The sequence below is a fragment of the Protopterus annectens genome, chromosome 7.part0 (assembly GCF_019279795.1).
Source record: "Protopterus annectens isolate FY-2018-M chromosome 7.part0, PAN1.0, whole genome shotgun sequence".
Classification (NCBI taxonomy): domain Eukaryota; kingdom Metazoa; phylum Chordata; order Ceratodontiformes; family Protopteridae; genus Protopterus; species Protopterus annectens.
The window spans coordinates 764,856,672-764,876,471 of NC_056739.1; the positions used below are offsets into that span (position 1 = coordinate 764,856,672).

Here is a 19,800-nt window from a genome sequence, read left to right on the forward strand (position 1 = left end):
CGTTGCAGTCATACTTTTTTATTCATTCTGTCCTCCAGGTTATGATCAGTAGTAGCACATGCATGCATCTAGGATTAGCCATAATAAGCATAACAATCAATTATGTACATACCTAAAATTAATAATTAGTAAAAAAATTAATACATAAACAGATGAACATATAATGCTAGTCTGCACCTAATACATGATTTATATAGTCTAATATTATGAAATTTTACACAGACATGCACATTGGATATGTCAGTCCAAAGGTTCATAGGTGTGTGCTGGGCTAATGGCCCTGGAGCCTTTACAAGCCTAGTCCATAGAAGTACCCTGGCATTGTGCTGCCCAAAGTTAGTTCCCAGTGCCTCTATCAAGTAGAACCACTGGATTGATCCCCAGGATGAACATTCTAGCATGTTCTGTTAATTGTGATAATGAGGTTGAGGTCTCTGGAGCATGTGGTGTGGAGCTATTGGGATTTCTATAGATTTAGCATTTCTAACAGATTTGGGTTAAACATGGCTTTGTAAGTCAAGCAGAGATCGCCTCCAAGTAGGCGACATGAGACAGAGAATAGCTGGAGTCTTTTGAGTCTGTCCATGTGGGACATGTGTTAAATGCCTAGGATCTTCTTCATGAGGTACTTCTGTGGCCTCTCCAGCTGTTGCAGGTGTCTAGTGAGGTACATGCCAAATGGGGCATTATACTTGATGATTGATCTAATGACAGAAGGGTAGAAAGAGAGAGAGAGAGACGATAACCTCTTTCTTCCTGAATACAAAACCCTTGGTAAGGAGATGTGCCACATAGGACTTTCTGACCACAGTGGCAATGTGGTGGTTGAAGGAGAGGTTGCTGTCAACCTGCATCCCCAGATCTCTTATAACGCCTTCAGTGTTCAGTGGGCTCCATCGATGTGGTAGTTAGTGGAAACTGAGTTTTTACCAAAGGGGATGACAACGCATTTTTTGATGTTAAAGCTTAAGGCTATGGTTTTGACACCAGTCATTAATCTCAGTGAGGCCTTTCTGTAGGATGTCTGCATCACTTGAGGAGTTAATAATGGCTCCCAGCTTGCAGTTGTCTGCAAACTTGGTCAGCCGGAGTCCCTTTATGTTGGCCTGGACGTCTGAGAAGTAGATGGTGAATAGTAGAGGACCCAGGACCGATTCCTGTAGGACTCCACTCATGACTGGTCAGCAGTTTAACTTGGAGTTCGCTACTTTCACACTGTGTGTTCTATCTGTGAGCCAATTTGCAACACATCTAGTGATATAGGGATTGATGTCTAGTTTGGTGAGTTTATCAATAATTCCTGAGTGAGGAATAGTATCAAAGGCCTTGGCCAGATCGAGGTATGGTGTACGCACTGCCTTACCTTCATCCACAACCCTGGTGACTGATTCAAAGAAGTCAACCAGGTTGAGCAGGCATGCTCTCCCTTTCACAAAGCCAAACTGCATGGGTTCCAGAGTTTGGAGATTTCCTATATCTTTGTTAATCAGTTCCATGATGATGTGCTCCACAGCTTTACATATCAGACTCATCAGGCTAATGGGGTGATAATTCTCAGGGTCTGTAGTCGCTCCCATTTTATGGAGAGGGATGACTGTAGCAGTGCACCATTCGGTAGGGAGAAAGCCTGAGGTGAGGCTGTGACTGAACAGGGCACACAGATGTTGTACCAGTTTGCTTTGTAGTTCATGTAAAACACAGCCAGGGATATTACTGGGTCCCATGGAAGCTGTATTCTTGGCCATGGACAATGTAGCTTTAACCTGGGCTGCAGTAATGCTGGGTGTCCTTTGGGGGAGGGAGGGGTAAAGTTGGTGCTGAATCTGTCAGTCAGTATGTTGGCAATATCTGTTGGCTCGGTATAGGAGGTACCATTGTGCAATAACTCAGAGCAAATCTGAGTATTGCTGTGGAGGTTCTTCATATAACTATAAAAGTCTTTGTGATTGTTTTTAGTGTCTGCTGCAACTTTGCCTTCATAGCTGGCTTTAGAGGATTTGATGAGGGATCCCAACTTTTTGTTGAGGCTAATAAGGGAGTTTTTCAAGTCTTGGGACTTCACCTTTTTCTGCAACAGTTTCTTCCTTCTGTTGTAGATTGGCTTCCTTTTTATGGAGGAAAGCATTTGGCTAGTTCCATGCATTTATGTACACGTTTGTACAGTGTATTGGTGTATGATTCGGCAGTCATGCAGCTATTTTACATTGCCATGGGTACTGTGAAGTTTGCCACCTCTGTTTTTAGGAGTCCAAAGTCACCTTAGGAGAAGTTTTTCAAAGTGGTTACCTTTGCGAGGGGTGTGGGTGAGATGTGGATTTCCATGGTGATTAGTTTATGGTCGGATCTGACCAGGGAGGGATTGACTACTGGTGTAGAGCAACAGTCATCCATGTTAGTAATAACCAGGTCAAGGATGTTGCTTCCTCTAGTGGGGGTCAGAATGAGCTGGTCCAGGGCACTGGAATTGATGAATTCCATGAAGCATTGGGCCAGTGTATTGGTGCTTAAGTAGTTTTCCCAGCTGATGGAGGGGTAGTTGAAGTCTCTTAGTATGAGAGTGTTGGGTTGGACCTTGATAAATTCCAGGGTGCTTAGGAACATGGTGTGAGAGTCTAGGGACATGGTTGGGGACCTATAGCAGGCTATGACCTGGATCGCAGTCTTACCCAATGTTAGTTGTACCTGAAGTATCTCAGATGCATTATGCTGGGCTACTAGTCTGGAGGTGTGCATATCCTTTATGAATATGAAGACACCACTGCCTTTGGAGCTTCGGTCCATGTTTCAGGGTTGAAAGGTGTGGAATGAGTTATAGCCTGATAGTGCAGGAGTGCTTTCTGCCACTTTAAACTAGGTCTCTTTTACAGTACAAATGTCGATATTTTCCATTTTCAGGAGTGCTTTGAGCGAGTGCATCTTGAGATTTAGACTTGTAGCATTGAGCAGCATGACCCACAGATTGCATTTATTTATAACTGTTATTGTGGTAATTTGGTCTTTGAAACACTACCTAAAAAAGACACTATAGGAATGGCAAGAGCTTTAGCCAATACCCAGAAACCCAGGGGTGACGATGCAGGCCATCTCTGGCAAAGCATCAAGATCTTTTAATCATGTCACCCAACCAGACAGATACTGGATTCCCTTAGAATGACACCAGAAACTTAGCCAATTGTTGAAGTCAATCATTTTTGTTTGTACTGCAGTATCATTCTGGGTGACGGTAGGATACTGCTCAGAGCAAGTGTCATACTTGCCCAGACCACATAATCCAAGAGCTCCACAATGTCTTTTTTCATGTAGTCCAGGGAGGTGCATCTGAGGTCATTCACACCCACATGGACAATGACAAAGTCATACTTGTACTTGTTGTGGAGTGACCTGAGTGTGTGTGTTATGTGTTGGATTTTGGTACCTGATAGACAGCTGACTGTTACCGTCTCCTTATTTAACCTAGTGAGTAGGACATCTGTGTGCCTCACTATTGAGTCACCTATGATTAGTGTATTGGGCAAGGTGTTTTGCCTTAGGGGCTTAGGTTGATGGGCACACTGTGGAGGTGAGCTATGTGTCCTGTGGTTTGTGCTGTGTTGTGGTGGTTGACTGCATTTCTGTCTTGGAGCTCTCTGCTGTTTGGGTAAATTTCTATTGAGTGCCTCCGCAAAGGAGGGTGTGATTTGTGTTTTTATCAAAAACCTGTGATAGTGGGTGTTCTGGAGGGGTATGTTTTCCATGTGGTATGGTGCAGGTATTGACATTCTCCTCTTGACCAGCTAGTCCAGCCTTGGCTGGAGAGTGCATAGCTTCCAATTTGGTGATATAAGTGCATCTCTCACAAGTCTGAGTATTGGGATGTAAGAGGAGAAGGTTGTCTGTGTACATGAGGCAGTTGCTACATTGCCTCAGAATGCCCAAGTGCATCAGATTAATAATAGAAATCACAGGGAACTGCCTTTTAATCATGCCAGGAGGGGTGGTCATAACTACTAAGTACTGGAACTATTTCCATGAAGAACGACTAGTGCTGATGGCTCTTTAGTGAGCTATAATAATTGCTATGAAAACCTGCTGAAGTGCAAAGTGATTAGGCTATTTGAAGTGCAAGAGAGAAAGAACTAGCAAGATCTAAGGGAAAAACTGAAGAGCAGACTTCCGCTGAGCGGAGCTTAAACAAGTGCAAACCCTTTAAACCAGAAAGTTGAAAGGGATGGATAAACTGCCCAAACATTCAATAAACTACAATTTCTGGGCCAGAAATCACTCCTCTTGTGGTAGATAGGCTACCTAGTGCTTACCACTCCCACTGATAAGCTAGAAGCCCTCCCTCCAACACAAAAAGGTTTGGGGGCTCAGAAACTTACAAACAGTCATGGATACTGCAAATCTGCATCAGGACTAGAGTATTTACAGGAAAGGCAGGAAATAAGCGCAAAAGTGGGCTTTTAAATCAGAAAGTTGAAGGGTATGGAAAAAGTGCCCAAATGGCCAAAAAAATACAATTTCTCGGCCAGAAACCACTCTTCTTGTGGTAGATAGGCTACCTAGTACTTAACATTCCCAGTGATAAGCTAGAAGGCTTCCCTCCCATACGGAAAGGCTTGGGGGTGGGCTCAGAAGCTTACAAACAGTCCTGGATACAGCAAATCTGTATCTAGACTAGACTAGTTACAGAAAAGGTGAGAAACAAGCTTAGAAATTTTTTTTTACAGAAAAGCAGCTAAAACAGCAGTAAAAACAATTCAAATGCAGTGCAAGTTAGCACACTTGAGTGTGTAGCAATATTAAAGCAAATACAGTTTAAATAAATGCAATTAAATTTAAAAAATGACTAAAAATGTGTGCAGAAAGCAGTAAATTAGGAAAAAATCAAAATGGAGGCACTTAGAGTATCAGAACACAATGCCAGCAAATATATAAATAATTCAGTCAAGCAAAAATTAAGACTGCAAAAAGTGCCAAAAATATACTTATCAGCTCTATATCTCCAGATTGTTTGAGAAGCACACTTAGTCAGAACACATGGAGATTTTTAGCAATGGTAGATTCTAGCAAAGTGTTTTTTTAAGTGGAAAGGGAGAAAGGAGGAACAGAATATAAGAAACTAAGTGGGTTGGCCATCTCAAATGTTCTTTCTGTATTAGGTAGAATGAGCTAATGACACTAGATTAGGAATAGTTTCCCAGATCAAATTACAGTAGGGGCAGGCAACTGAAAAGCCGCCAAGTATAACAACAAGACACCAACAGGGAGGGAGAGTGGGAAACTATACTACAGCTGCTAGCTACTCACAAACAGAAAATACAACTCTCAGTATGAAAAAGCAGTTTACAGTTAAGTAATTCAATTAAAATGCAATTACAGTGATGAAATACTAGCAATGAAAAATACAGTTAAAACAGTATAAAACAGTACAAAATGCAGAGAAACAGTAAAAAAAAGCTTTATAACAGTGCAACATGTAGTAGATTAGCTGTACAGCACAAGTATAAGAGTTAGGAAGTGCAATTCAATGAAATAAATGTAAGAAAAAACGTATTCTGTTGTTGGAGTCTTAGGGAATTTCTGCTTTGTCACAGTGATGAATCACCACTCCATAGCCTGGTAAAATTAAGTACAGCCCCTGGCAGACACAGGGTTTAAATACCAGAAAAGATGGAAGAATCTAGAAGCTTGAATTACTACCCAGTCCTGCTAGCCCCTGCTCTTTCAATCGCTCATGCTAAAGAAGGTCAGGCAACCCTGTTACTCTCACTAATAGAAAAGACAAGACACTATGAGCAGAAGATGGCTGCCAGAAACACAGGAAACTCAACAAACAAAACAACCAGGCCTGAATAACAGCAGGCCTCTATCCAGACTATGCTACCTGACTAGAACACAGAAACCTTACAAAAATGCACAGAAAAGCACAGATAGAGCACTCACAAACAGAAAATACAACTCTCAGTATGAAAAAGCAGTTTACAGTTAAGTAGTACAATAAAAATTCAACTACAGTAATGAAACACTATCTAGCAATGAAAAATACAGTTAAAACAGTATAAAACAGTACACAAACATGGCAAAACAGTAAGAAAAGCTTTATAACATTGCAAAATGTAGTAGATTAGCTGTATAGCACAATTATAAGCTTTAAGAAGTGCACAAGCAACACATAGTGCACAAAGTCAGTGTGCCAAACAATCACAGCCCTTAAGGCGAAACACCATGCCTGATACACTAGTAATAGGTTATAGTCAGACACACTGACATCCCGCTTACCAGGCTGAACAAAGAGAGGGTAACAGTGAGCTGTCTGTCGGGAGCTAGGATCTGCCACATAACACAAGCACCCAGGTCACTCCAAAGCAAGTACAAATATGACTCCATCATTGTCCATTCCGGCGTGAATGACCTGAGACGTACCTCCTTGGACTACATGAAAAGAGACATAGAGGAGCTCTCTGATTATGTAGCCCAGGCCGGTATGACCCTGACCCTGAGCAGCATCTTGCCCTCACCAAGAATGATGCCACAATACAAAGACAAGATGATCAGATTTAATAATTGGCTCAATTACTGGTGTCATTCTAGGGGGAGCCAATGTCTGTCTGCTTGGGATGACATGCTGGACAAGCCACTCTGCTTCACAAGGGACGGCTTGCACCTGTCACCACTGGGCTTCCGGATATTGGCTAAGGCTCTTGCTACCCCCATAGTGCCTTTTTTAGGCAAGGCTCAAAAGACAAACCCACCACCTTAGAAAACAATAAAGGAAAAAAAACTAAGGGTAATGCTGCTCAATGCCAGAAGTCTAAATCTCAAGATGCAGGCTCTCGAAGCACTCCTCAGTATGGAGAGCATCAATGTCTGTGCAGTAACCGAAACCTGATTCAAGGCTCCTGAGAGCACCCCAGCCCTATCAGGTTATACCTCGTATCATGCATTTTGGCCCCAAAACCTGGGCCGAACCACAAAAGGAGAGGGAGTGTCCATATTCATTAAATACACCCACACCTCCAGGTTAGTGGCAATGCACGAAGCATCGGAGACCATCCATGTGCAACTAACCATAGGCAAAACTGCTATACAACTTGTAGCAAGCTACAGACCACCCTCGCAATCTCAGGAACTCCATTCAGCCTTCCTGAAAACACTGGAGGATATGAATGTCTCACCAAATGCCATCATATTGGGAGACTTCAACTACCCAAACATAGACTGGGTACATTACTCAAGCCCCAACACCCTAGCCCAAAGGTTCCTGAAATTCATCAACTCAAATGCGATGGAACAACTAGTCACCTCCTCCACAAAGGGAAATAATATACTTGACCCGATCATCACAAACATGGGGACAAAATGCTCAACACCGGAAGTATACCCCTCACTAGTGAGATCAGACCATAAACTAATAACCCTAGATATTCATATCCCACCTCCAGCCCCAGAACAGAAGACCACAGTGAGAAACTTCTCAAAAGCTGACTTTACACTCCTTAGGACTGAAATGGTATCCTTCAAGCCCCCTGGGCCAGTGGAAACCACATCCCACACTGCTGAATCCTTCACAAATGCTTTCTACGGGCATCTCCAAGAATGCATGGATCATGCAACCCCAAATAAAACCAAGACCCTTTCCACCAAAGGCAGGCATCCTATCTGGTGGACCCCAGCCATAAACAAACTTTATAACAAGAGTAGGAAGCTACTGCAAGACAGAGCAAAATCCCATAAAGGGAAGGCATCCCTGATCAGCACTAGCAAAAAACTATGTTCGCTAATAAAATCATCAAAGGCCAACTTCGAGAGAAAAATTGCTAAGGATACTAAAGATAATCACAAGGCCTTCTTCAGTTATGTTAGAAACCTGATGGAAACCCTCAGATATGCGCAGAGTTAGTTCATAATGGCAAAAAATACACTGAACCCACAGATATTGCCAACATACTGGCAGACAGGTTCAGTGCAAATTTCTCCCCTCCCTCTCCCCCAAAAGATGAAATAAATATCTCAGCTGAATGCAACCTCCCTGAAATCTCAGATGTCCAGGTGAGAGCTGCCCTCAGCAAAGCTAAAAATACAGCATCCATGGGACCTGACGGTGTCCCGGGTTGCGTGCTACGTGAACTCCTAGAGGAGCTAAACCTGCACATAAGAACGCTGTTTAATCTTAGCCTGCTACAGGATACGTCCCTGAACACTGGCGTACAACTACAGTGGTCCTACTCCACAAAGGTGGCACCTCTACAGACCCTGGAAACTACCGCCCCATAAGCTTGACCAGCCTGGTCTGCAAAGCTATGGAAAGGATCATTATGGAACTCATAAACAAAGACATCGGGGACCTACAGACAATTGACCCTACCCAGTTCGGCTTTGTAAAAGGCAGATCCTGTCTTTTAAATCTGGTGGACTTTTTAGAAACAGTCACTAGAGCCATCGATGAAGGCAAAGCAGTTCATACAGCCTACCTGGATCTGGCAAAAGCCTTTGACACAATACCCCACTCAGGCATCATAGACAAACTCAACAGCTTAAATGTAAACCCGTTTGTCACAAGATGGGTTGCAAACTGGCTAAAGGACAGAACCCACAAAGTCAGACTCTAAGCCAGTCACAAGTGGAGTCCCACAGGGGTCTGTCTTGGGACCCCTCTTGTTTGGCATTTATTTCTCAGATGTGCAGGCAAACATAGGGGGGTTGTGGCTGACAATGTTCGCAGACGACTGCAAACTAGGCGCCATAGTCGACACACCAGCTGACACATGCATCCTCCAGAAAGGCCTCACAGAAACAGACGACTGGTGCCAGAGTCATGGCCTTAAACTAAATGCCAAAAAATGTATAGTCATCCCCTTTGGAAAAAACAAAGTACCCACAAATTACCACATAGGTGGTAATCCACTAAGTACGGAAAAAGTAATCAGAGACCTGGGACCCAAGTTGACAGTGACCTCTCATTTGACACCCACGTCGCCAAAGTGGTTAGAAAGATCTTCTACCTTGCCCACCTTATCATGAAGGGATTCACATCCAGATCAAAGGATGTCATTGTACCCTTACATTCCTCCCTTATCAGGCCTATGATTGAGTACAATGCCCCATTTGGTATGTACCTCACATGGCACCTGCAGCAGCTGGAGAGACCCCAAAAGTACCTTACCAAGAGGATCAAGGGTCTCCAGCATATGTCATATGCTGCCAGACTGAAAAAGCTCCAGCTCTATTCAGTAGCATACCGCCTGCTCAGAGGTGATCTGTGCCTTACGTACAAGGCCATGTCCAATTCAGAATTAATGGACATGCTCCACCTCAAAAAATCCAAATCCATCAGAGCCACGAGAGCTAAAGATCTAAACCTCAGCACAAATATGAATAGGACATGCTGGAGGGACAGATTCATAACCCAGAGGCTTCCCGCACTCTGGAACAGGATACCTGTCCATGTTAGGCAGAGCCCCTCACTGACTCTCTTCAAGAGAAACCTGGACGAATGGATGGGTGATTGTAGGTTTACCCCGGGGGTCATCTCTGTGTCATTGCTAGATAGAAGCACAGTAAACCAAATTTAATTTAAATTGTACACTTTTGTATCATTACATGGGGTGGCGAAAGCCACATACACTTTGGCTAGGCTTATAAATGCCCTAGGGCAGATAGCCTAGTACTATACTATGAAACTATGAAACTAATTTAATGAAATAAATGTAAGAAAAAAATGTATTCTGCTCTTGGAGTCTTAGAGAATTTGTGCTTTGTCAGAGTGATGAATCACCACTCCACAGCCTGGTAAAAACAAGTTAGTCGAGCTGTGTATTTGTTTGACTCATGACTCAGGATACACAGTTCCTCAAGTCTCAATTCTTTATTCACAAGAAAGTGGCAGAATAAGACTTGTCCACCACCCCATCCTACTTACTGCAGGACCCATGATAGAGCTGATTTCAGTGATTCAACTATTTGGGAATTGTTGGAACTGGTGTACCGAAGATGAGTTGATTGTTTCTGGGGATAAGGCAAAACATATATATATATATATATATATATATATATATATATATATATATATATAGATATATATATATATATATATATATATATGGGTCTTCTTCAGTAGATCGAACTTTTAAATGTTCGAAGACGATATGGCCGAGACCATAACAGTGAACATTTAAAAGTCTGAACAGACTGAATGGAGATCTGCGTACAGTCCAAAATGGGAATATTTCCCTTTTCTGCAATGTAGTGCGATCTTGGAGTTGGTATATTTAAGTAAGGGGGGTGTGGGGGTTTGGGGGGCATAGCCCCCCCTGCTACAGCATTTTAATTTTGTTTTTTTTTGTTTTTTTCTTTTTTTACTTCAGTGTTCTAACTATTACAAGTTTGAACATATGGTCTCGGCCATATTTGGTTCGAACTTGTAATATGTTCGATCTACTAAAGTAGATATTATATTAAATCAGTGGAATTAAATTTTGGATAAGCGGAACTGTTAGGTTAACAATGAAAGAAGCAGTATTTAATATGAAATTACATGACATACCCAAATAATTTGTCAGAATATGTTATAATTTTTTTTTGTTACAGAATGGCAAGTTTAGTTGCCCCACTGATTGATGGTATTTCTGCTTACTTGTGTTTGCTAGATAGTAATGAAAACAAGAGAAACATAACAATGAATGTGATATATAATAATGCTCTCTAGCTGAAGTATAACTGTTATGTTACAATTTTATCCTTTGTTGACTGGGTTAGTTCCATTAGGCTAGTAGTCTCTTTTCAGGGGGGACCAGAGGTGGTATTTATATTACTAGGGAAAATTTGGATAGAGCATGGGAGAACTTCCCCTACATGTCATTTTTGCAAGTGGGACCCATTTTGCAGGAGCATTTCCTGTTTCCAAGAAACACGGAGGCATATGAAAAGAGAGGGAGGGAGATAATGGAGTGGTGAATGAAATGCAGGAGAATGGTTGAGATCGGATAATGCAAGCAGGATTCTGAGGAGATGCTTTAAAGAAATCTGTTTGGTGGAGATGAGTCAGAAAATGATGGATGCATAATTACAACCCTCCAGATAGGAGGGTTGTGGGATGATTTACTTAAAGAAATGGTGATGCACAGTGAGCCAGACAAAATGAAGGAGATGTTTCCCGGGGGAACATTATGGAGAAAATTCAAAGGGAGGATGTACAGACAATCCTGAAGAATATTGGTGAGATGGAAAAGAAAACATATGCACAGAAAGTAAAGGAAGACAAAAGATGGGAGTAGCAGAGGAAAATGAAAAATGGAGTTACACAGTAAGGATTCAAAGTAAAGAAGACAAAGAAATGGACAGGTATGAAGTGTGAGAATTTAACAGCTCATTTGGGTATAAAAGCACATGAGGTAAGAACATTTATTCTTATTAACAAAAAGAAAATGTTTTTGACATTATATCTGAGACTGTTTTTTCACTGGAAAGTTTCCATGGAGACTATGAAAATATGAAAGACTGTAACCCATGGAAACTTTATGTGATAAAGGCATTTAACAGGTTAACAATAAAGAAAATCCATATACAACTTCAAACAGAGGTGGAAAGAGAGACTTTGAAAGGGCATTTAAAAACTGTCTGTAACTAAGTACTGTACATTGCAAATGTTTGTGATAAAAGGGGCTTATGGGCTGGTGGATGGGACTGTAACATTGTGTTAAAAATAGAAAGAGAAAACATCTACATATATCAAGCATGATAAATGTGGAGGGGAATAGGGGTGTCATAAAATACTGGGGACAACCCAAATATTTGTTAAAATAGGGCATTTAATAAGTAACTCTGATAAATGAGAATGTTATATCTGTGGGGAAATGAGACATGATGCAAAACAATATGATTTGAAATGTTATAAATGTAACAAAACTGGACATTTATGGATGGATTACAAAAATGAGAATAAGAACAAGGAAAAAGAAAAAAGAAATAGAAAAAAACAAATAGATGAGGAAAATAATAAAGAGCACATATAAGAAAGTTCTGAAATAAGCGATGAAGAAAACATACATTGGGAGGTAGTAAAAGAAAAAAACAGAATTCCATTGGTAAAAGGGTAAAAGACAGAAAAGGAAAATGTAAAGGGATTACTACAAAAAAAAAAAAAAAAAAGGAAATGGTTGAAAAAGAATGTATACAGCTAATGACTGGGGGTTATTGTGACATCCCTTCTCTGGGCCAGTGATCAAGTAGTCTCACCCCTCACCACTGACACTGGTGGGGAAAATTCACTGATAAAAATAATACACACACACAGTATTTTCAGATGCAGTTCTCGCACCAAGTACAATTCCCCTTAAAAGCACACAAAGAATGCACATCCCAGTCCTAGGGCTGGGCTTTCTCTCCGGGTCCCAAATAAGACTCCCCACTGACACAGCTATAGAGTTGATTCCTTAGCCGGGTGTTCCAACAAAGTCTTACACCACTCTCTCTGGGAAATCACTGCTCCCAGGTCGCTGTTCAAAGTAGCTGGTGCACACACTCTCTTTGAAATTTGATTTTCACACACACACACACACACACACACACACACACACACACACACACACACACACACACACACACACACACACACACACATACACACACACACACACACACACACACATACACACACACACCTTGTAAAGGCTGGCACAGCTTAACTGCTTTTATAGTGTGAGAATGTTTAGTTATAGGAGGAGGGGAGGTAGTTGAAACAGGATTTTGTGATCATCTTGATCTAAGGTTAGAGAAATGAATAAATGTATAAAAAAAGGCAAACGAATAAAAAGGATAAATGAAGAAGCATGGAATAAAGAAGGAATAAGATTTATAATACAATTATGAAAAGATCATATTACTATGAGAACATTTTATAAAAATTGGTCTAAAATGGTGGATGATATTTAAGGAAAACTATAAAACTGTTTTTTATAGTGGCAATATGATGTGAGAAAAATAGAGAAAAAAAAATAAAAACACATACAATGGTGCATTGGAAGATTTAGAACATAATGATAGAAAGTACTTTGACTATATATATATATATATATATATATATATATATATATATATATATATATATAAATGAAAGAAATCTAGAAAAACTATATTAATTGTTATATAAGCAAATATTTTTTTTCAAGGAAAAAGAGACATAGCAGGTTACCTAAGCAGTAATTAGTAAAGGAAGATGGTAGAGTATTGAGAGAAATAAAAAATGAAAAAAGGAGAAATGCAAAGAACTCAGGAAAAGATTATAAATAGCATAATACAGTATAGACAAGAATTTTTTTTAAAAAAGAAGGTAGTAAAAACATGGAAAATAAAAAAGTTAACAGAAAAAGAGAATAAAGAGTTAGAAAAGAAGATTTCTTTAAATGAGCTAGATAAAGTATTAGAACAAGTAAATATAGATCTGACTGCATGACTAGATGGAATATGGTATGAAATGTATGAATATTTAAGAGATTGGCAAAAAAAGATTTACATTTTTAATGAATGGTTAAGAGAAGGTTTTATGTAAAAGGATTATATGGTGGAACACTTAAAATTCATATGGAAAAAAGACATAAGTCTGGAGACTGATAGTACTGAATAATAATAATAATAATAATTATTGTTATTATTATTATTATTATTATTATTAATAATTAATAACAATAATAGTCTCAAAATGCACTCACTCGAGGCAATCCTTAAAATGGAGAACATCGATATCTGTGCAGTGACTGAGACCTGGGTCAAGGCTCCAGAGAGCACCCCTGCACTACCAGGCTATAACTCATACCACACTTTTCGGCCATGTAACCTGGACCGGAGCACCAAAGGCGGAGGTGTGTCCATATTCATTAAGGATATCCACACCTCCAGGCTAGTTGCTCAGCATAATGCATCCGAGGCTATCCAAGTGCAACTAACTCTGGGCAAAAATGCAATCCAAATTGTAGCTTGCTACAGATCCCCCACCATGCCCCAGGATTCTCACTCCTCTTTTCTTGATGTACTGGAAAACATTAGAGTTCAACCAAACACTCTAATAATAGACTATTTCAACTACCTCACCATTAACTGGGAAAACTATTCATGTACCAACTCCTTTACACAATGCTTTCTGGAATTCATAAACTCCAATGCCCTGGATCAACTTATCCACACCCCCACCAGGGGCAACAATATCCTAGACCTAGTCATTACCAACATGAGTTCCACACCTGAAGTCAACTCCTCGTTGGTCCAATCCGACCATAAGCTAATCACCCTTGATATCTACATCCCGCCCCTCCACCCATTAAGGAAACCACGGTAAAAAAATTTCTCCAAAGCCAACTTCATGCTTCTTAAGACAGAAGTGGCGAACTTCACGACACCCATGCAGATGGACAATACAGTTACGACTGCTGAATCCTACACAAATGCACTCTATAAGCTCTTAAATGAGTGCATGGATCGTGCTATCCCAAACAGAACCAAAATGCTATCCTCCAAAAAAAGGAAGCCAATCTGGTGGTCCCCTGCCATAAACAAATTGTACAACAGAAGGAAGAAATTGTTGCAAAAGAGAGTAAAATCCCATGAGTGGAGGAGCTCCCTGGTCAGCCTCGGTAAGAAGCCGAGATTCCTTATAAGATCCTCCAAAGCCAGCTATGAAAACAAAATCGCAACTGATTCTAAGGACAACCACAAAGCATTCTATAGCTATGTCAAGAATCTCAATGCAACACCCAGATCTGCTCTGAGTTACAGCACAACGGCACGAAAATTACAGAACCAACTGATATTGCCAACATCCTGGCAGATAGGTTCAGTGCTAACTTTACCCCCCCCTCAACCCCTAAAGGGTCCATATCTATACAGGAAGAATGCAGAGTCCCTGTAATCACAACTATGCAGGAATAAAGAGGTTATTGTTCCCCTCTACTCGACACTCATCAGACCCATTATAGAGCACAATGCCCCTTTTGGAATGTACCTCACAAGACATCTGCAGCAGCTGGAAAGGCCACAGAAGTACCTCACAAAGAGGATTACTGGCCTCAAACAGATGCCCTACACTGACCATCTCAAAAAACTCCAGCATTACTCCGTAGCATATCGCCTACTCCGAGGTGATCTCTGCCTAACATATAAAACTATGTCAAACCCAGAGCTGTTGGACATGCTACACCTAAAGAAATCCCAATCCCTCCAAGCTACACGCTCTAGGGACCTAAACCTTGTCACCACAATAAACAGGACATGCTGGAGGGATAGATTTCTGTCCCAGAGACTTCCCATACTCTGGAACAGGCTACCCATCTATGTCAAGCAAAGTTCTTCATTAGCACTCGAAAAATCTTGATGAGTGGATGGGAAATAGGAAATACACCCCGGGGATCACTTCTGTGTCTCTGCTCAACAGTGGCATAGGAAAATAACTTTGTTGGGTGGCATTAGCCAGGGAACCTTGTTGGCTAGGCTTACGTAGGCCCTCGAGCCGATAGCCTAGTACCTACCTATGAACCTATGAACCTATAATAACGATTATAAAACTTTTATAAAAATAATACAAAGGAGACTTGAAATTTAGATGGAAATATTATGGAAGTTAGTATAAAGGGGAAGGGTTGTCAAGAATTATTCATGATAGAGAAATTGTGGATGAAATTATGAACAGTAAAGAAGAAACAAAAATCATGATAGGAAACCTTAATAAGGCATTTGATACAAATAGACAAGAAATATTAATGGTAATAATGAAAGAATATAATATAAGTGAGAAAGTTAGGAAATAATGTATGTATATCAGCATATAGTAATAATAATAAAGTAAAATACTTGCAAATGGCTGCTTAGGCCAAGAGGTACATATAAAGAGTGGTGTAAGGCATGGATGTCCAATGAGTTGTATACTCTTTGTATTCGTTATGAATGTGATAGTATGCAAAATAAATTCCAGAATGAAGGAGACTAATTATATAACACCTGAAGAGTTAAGAATTCCACTTCTGATAACATGTGCAGATGACACAATACTAATTGCAAAAAACAAAATGTGGATAAAAAAAGTAATAATTTGATTAAATGCGTATCTAGAGGTGATATGCATCACTTTAATAAAGAGAAAAGTAAAGGTTTAGGAGATATAGTAAAGAAAGGGGTATATATTTTACAATAAAATCAATTTCTGTGTTAGGTATACAATTTGGAAATAAAGATGTAAGTAGAATTCAGTGGGAAAAACAATGGAAGAAATAAAACAAACCTGCCCCCCACACCCCCCCTTACTATATGCACTAACTCCAGGATTGCACTACAGTGGGGAAAAGGCCATATATAACTTTCAACTAAACGAGTTTCAGTCAAGTGAGTTTTCACTGAAGTGAACTTTCAGTGAAGTGATCTTAGTAGTTTCATTTTCAGTGAAGTGAGTTTTCAATCAAGTGTATGGAATCCAAATATATATATATCAAATTCAAACCAGCCAACAAGTTGCATGGACTCCTTGGTGCAAGAATAAATCAATAGTATAATAAAACTGCACAAAAAATCACACACCCAGAAATAAATGCTGGAAAACATTTTAATGGCCAAAGTTAATCAATCAAAATGCACACAGATCGTGGTTTTGCTGCTGAACACAACATCATCAGTCTGAAGTAACATCGCTTAACTGATAAATGTTTTATAGCAGACAGTAAATCAAATGGTCCCCTACATTAAACACATCAGTTCTGGCTATAATGAATAAAAAACAAATAAATTGCCATAGGTTCATAGGTGTTTACTAGGCTAATGACCACAAGGGCCTTTTTAAGCCTAGCCGTGCATCCCAAATCTCTGATAAGTCCTGATACTCTTGATAAGTGTAAGCATGGGCCTGGAAGATGCACCATTTACAGGTTACCTGTTTGTATCAGAGACATAGGTGCCAAACCAGGGATGAATTTCCATTTTACCAACCAATTGTGCAAGTTACACTTGAACTGGTTTAGGTAGGAACTCTGCTTCACATGGATAGGGAGCCTGTTCCATAGATGGAGTAGTCTCTGGGATACATACCTATCTCTCCAGCAGGTCCTATTTATATCATAGGCAAGGTTTAAGTCTTTAGAATGGGTAATTCTGGTACTGTTTGTTTTGTGGATATACAGGAGGTTCATCAGAGTGGGGTCTGAAAATGCTCTGTATGCCAGACATAGATGTTGCCTCAAAAGCGTGAAGGAGACAGAATACAGGGATAGGGCCTTGAGGCGGTTTGCATAGGACATAAATAGAGCGTGATAATAACATAAAGAAATACAAAAAATAATTCTATTAATTATATACAAAAACAATTAATGTTAAAAATATGTGAAAAAAGTCTTCTAACCACTATAGCTAGATATAGATATATAGATATAGATATAGATATAGATATAGATATAGATGTAGATATATTCTTATCATGTAGAGAAACACTGCCATCAAGTGGTTGTAAAGGTAAACTACATATGTAAGTATTAATAAGTATTTGATCATAACAATAAATTTAAGATAGGACTAAAAATAACTCCTAAATCGGTTATCCATTGATGTTCCTTCTTAACCAGAAATGTTTTCCATTGTGATATGTAAGTATGATTGCAATAACTTTATCAAAACCAACAAATATAAAACCAGGCTATGTTATGTTTTAAAGAATACTTATATAACACAGTGGTATCTCTACCACAATATAAATCACTTAAATGTAAAGAAATTCTCATTTTTCATGCATGTTTGGAACAGACTGCTTGATCAATGACCCATTGTGTAGTGCAGTTTGATTTCAAAGACTCTGTCAGTGATAACAGAATTTTGCCTTGATTACAAATATACAGTAAGTGCAATTCCCACAGGGAGAGCAGCCTGCTAATTCATCCACAAAACTAACACAGTTGAAATCACATTTTTTTATATTTAAACAAAAATTATCCCAAATTTTTACCCCTTCTGTAAGAAAAGAACATTGAGGCAAAATATTGAAAATCTCATCCTTCCTTAAAAGATGTCAGTGTTTCTGAACAATAGATTTGATTTTAAAAGTGTTTGTACCAAAAGTTAAATTACATCTTAACATGTTGGCATTAACAAAAAAAGGAATATTGCAAATTAAGAAGTTGACCCTTGTATTTAATAATGTCCTTTTCTTACCTGAAAAAGATTACCTGTTTAGAATAATCCTCATGAACTAACCTCTGTTCAAGCAACAAACTCTACATGTCAAGCTCAAATTGTTTACTACAAATTATTTTCATGCATAAAAACAGAGAATAAGGAATGTTATCCTTGATACCTCTGGTCTACCTTGAAAAGAGGCTACTTGCCTAGTGGGACTAACATGGTCAACAAGCACTAATAAACAAATAAATAAATATTACTAGTAGGGTAACTAGAATATAACAATATGGAATTTTTAGTAAAGGATTTCATAAACACATTTGTACTTAAATCCCCATGAGGAGTTTTACTCACAGAAACATCCAAAAAATTCAAGGTTGACTGATTACAACTAAAAGTGAATGAAAAACCAAAGTCATTGTTGTTTAGGTACATAACACATTTACTTAAGAGAGCAAAGGAACCATTCCATACTTGCTTATCTATCATTTTGACAATGATGCCACATTTCTATATGTGGCAAAAACGATTAACAGACCTTGTATAGATCATGCTATCCTCACAAAATCCCATAAATAAATCTATATGAATAGGGGCAAAGGCCGCTCCTATGGCCATACGTTTCAACTGATAACAATTGTTTTCAAAATAAGAAATGTCACATGTCAAAACTAATTCCAAGGTTAAAAGGCAATGATTACATTCCACAGGATAAATAAAAGCCAGCTCTAAATAAAAATGGAAAGGTTCAATGCCCTTTGATGATGTAAGCAAGTATATAATGATTTGACAGCCAAACTAAGCAACTTATTCTTCTCCACCTATTGTAAAAAATGAGTAATGTCTTGTATATGTGATACAGCCTCCTTTAGCAGCAGTTTCAATTCAGATTCAAGAAATATAGGCAATTGTTCAGCTGAATCACCTGAACCAGAAAAAATTAAATGGGCAGGGACCAAGTTAATCAGTTTGATGGGTCTATATTAGATAAACGAACTTTCAAAAGTTCAACTGTCATATGGTCAACACCATATGATCGAACTTTTAAAAGTTCAAAAATCTAATTAAAAAAATAAACTACACATATAACCTACCTGAACATTTTAAGCAGGGGGGCAAGCCCCCCTATGCCACCAACATGGGGGGCTGTGACCCCACACCTCCCATTCTTTAAATATACCAACTCCGAGATCACACTACAGTGCAGAAAAGGGAAATCTTCCCATTATGTGATGTACGGAAATCTCCATTAAAATGTTTGAACTTTCAAAAATGCAATCATATGGTGTCGACCTTTTGAAAGTTCGATCATCCAATATAGACCCCAGTCTAATCATAATAATCCCCATTCCTTAGAAGTATATAGAAAATGATCAATAGTTTTCTTAAAATTATCAACGGGATAAATAAAAACCTGATGGTAAAAATAAATGTTACCAAGTTGTTGTGCTTCAGAAAAATAAAATGTTCAATCCCACTACAGTATTATAGTACTACCCCACTACAGTATTATAGTACTACAGCCCCACCTTTGTCAGCATGTGTAACAAAAAGTTATGATGTGACTGCAATTCACGCAAGGCATTAAATTCTGCATTAGTCAAATTATAAGAAAAATTCCTAAAGATAACATTTCTATTAACAAAAAAAAAATCACCTAAAATCATTTGTTCAAAA

The 19,800-nt window shown here is 39.2% G+C and overlaps 1 protein-coding gene across 1 annotated transcript in view; it reads right to left on the bottom strand.

The window, feature by feature from the left end:
- The window catches only part of LOC122806090 (extracellular calcium-sensing receptor-like), an 841,208-nt gene that overhangs the window by 299,837 nt on the left and 521,571 nt on the right, over window positions 1–19,800 (bottom strand). The window lies entirely within an intron of this gene.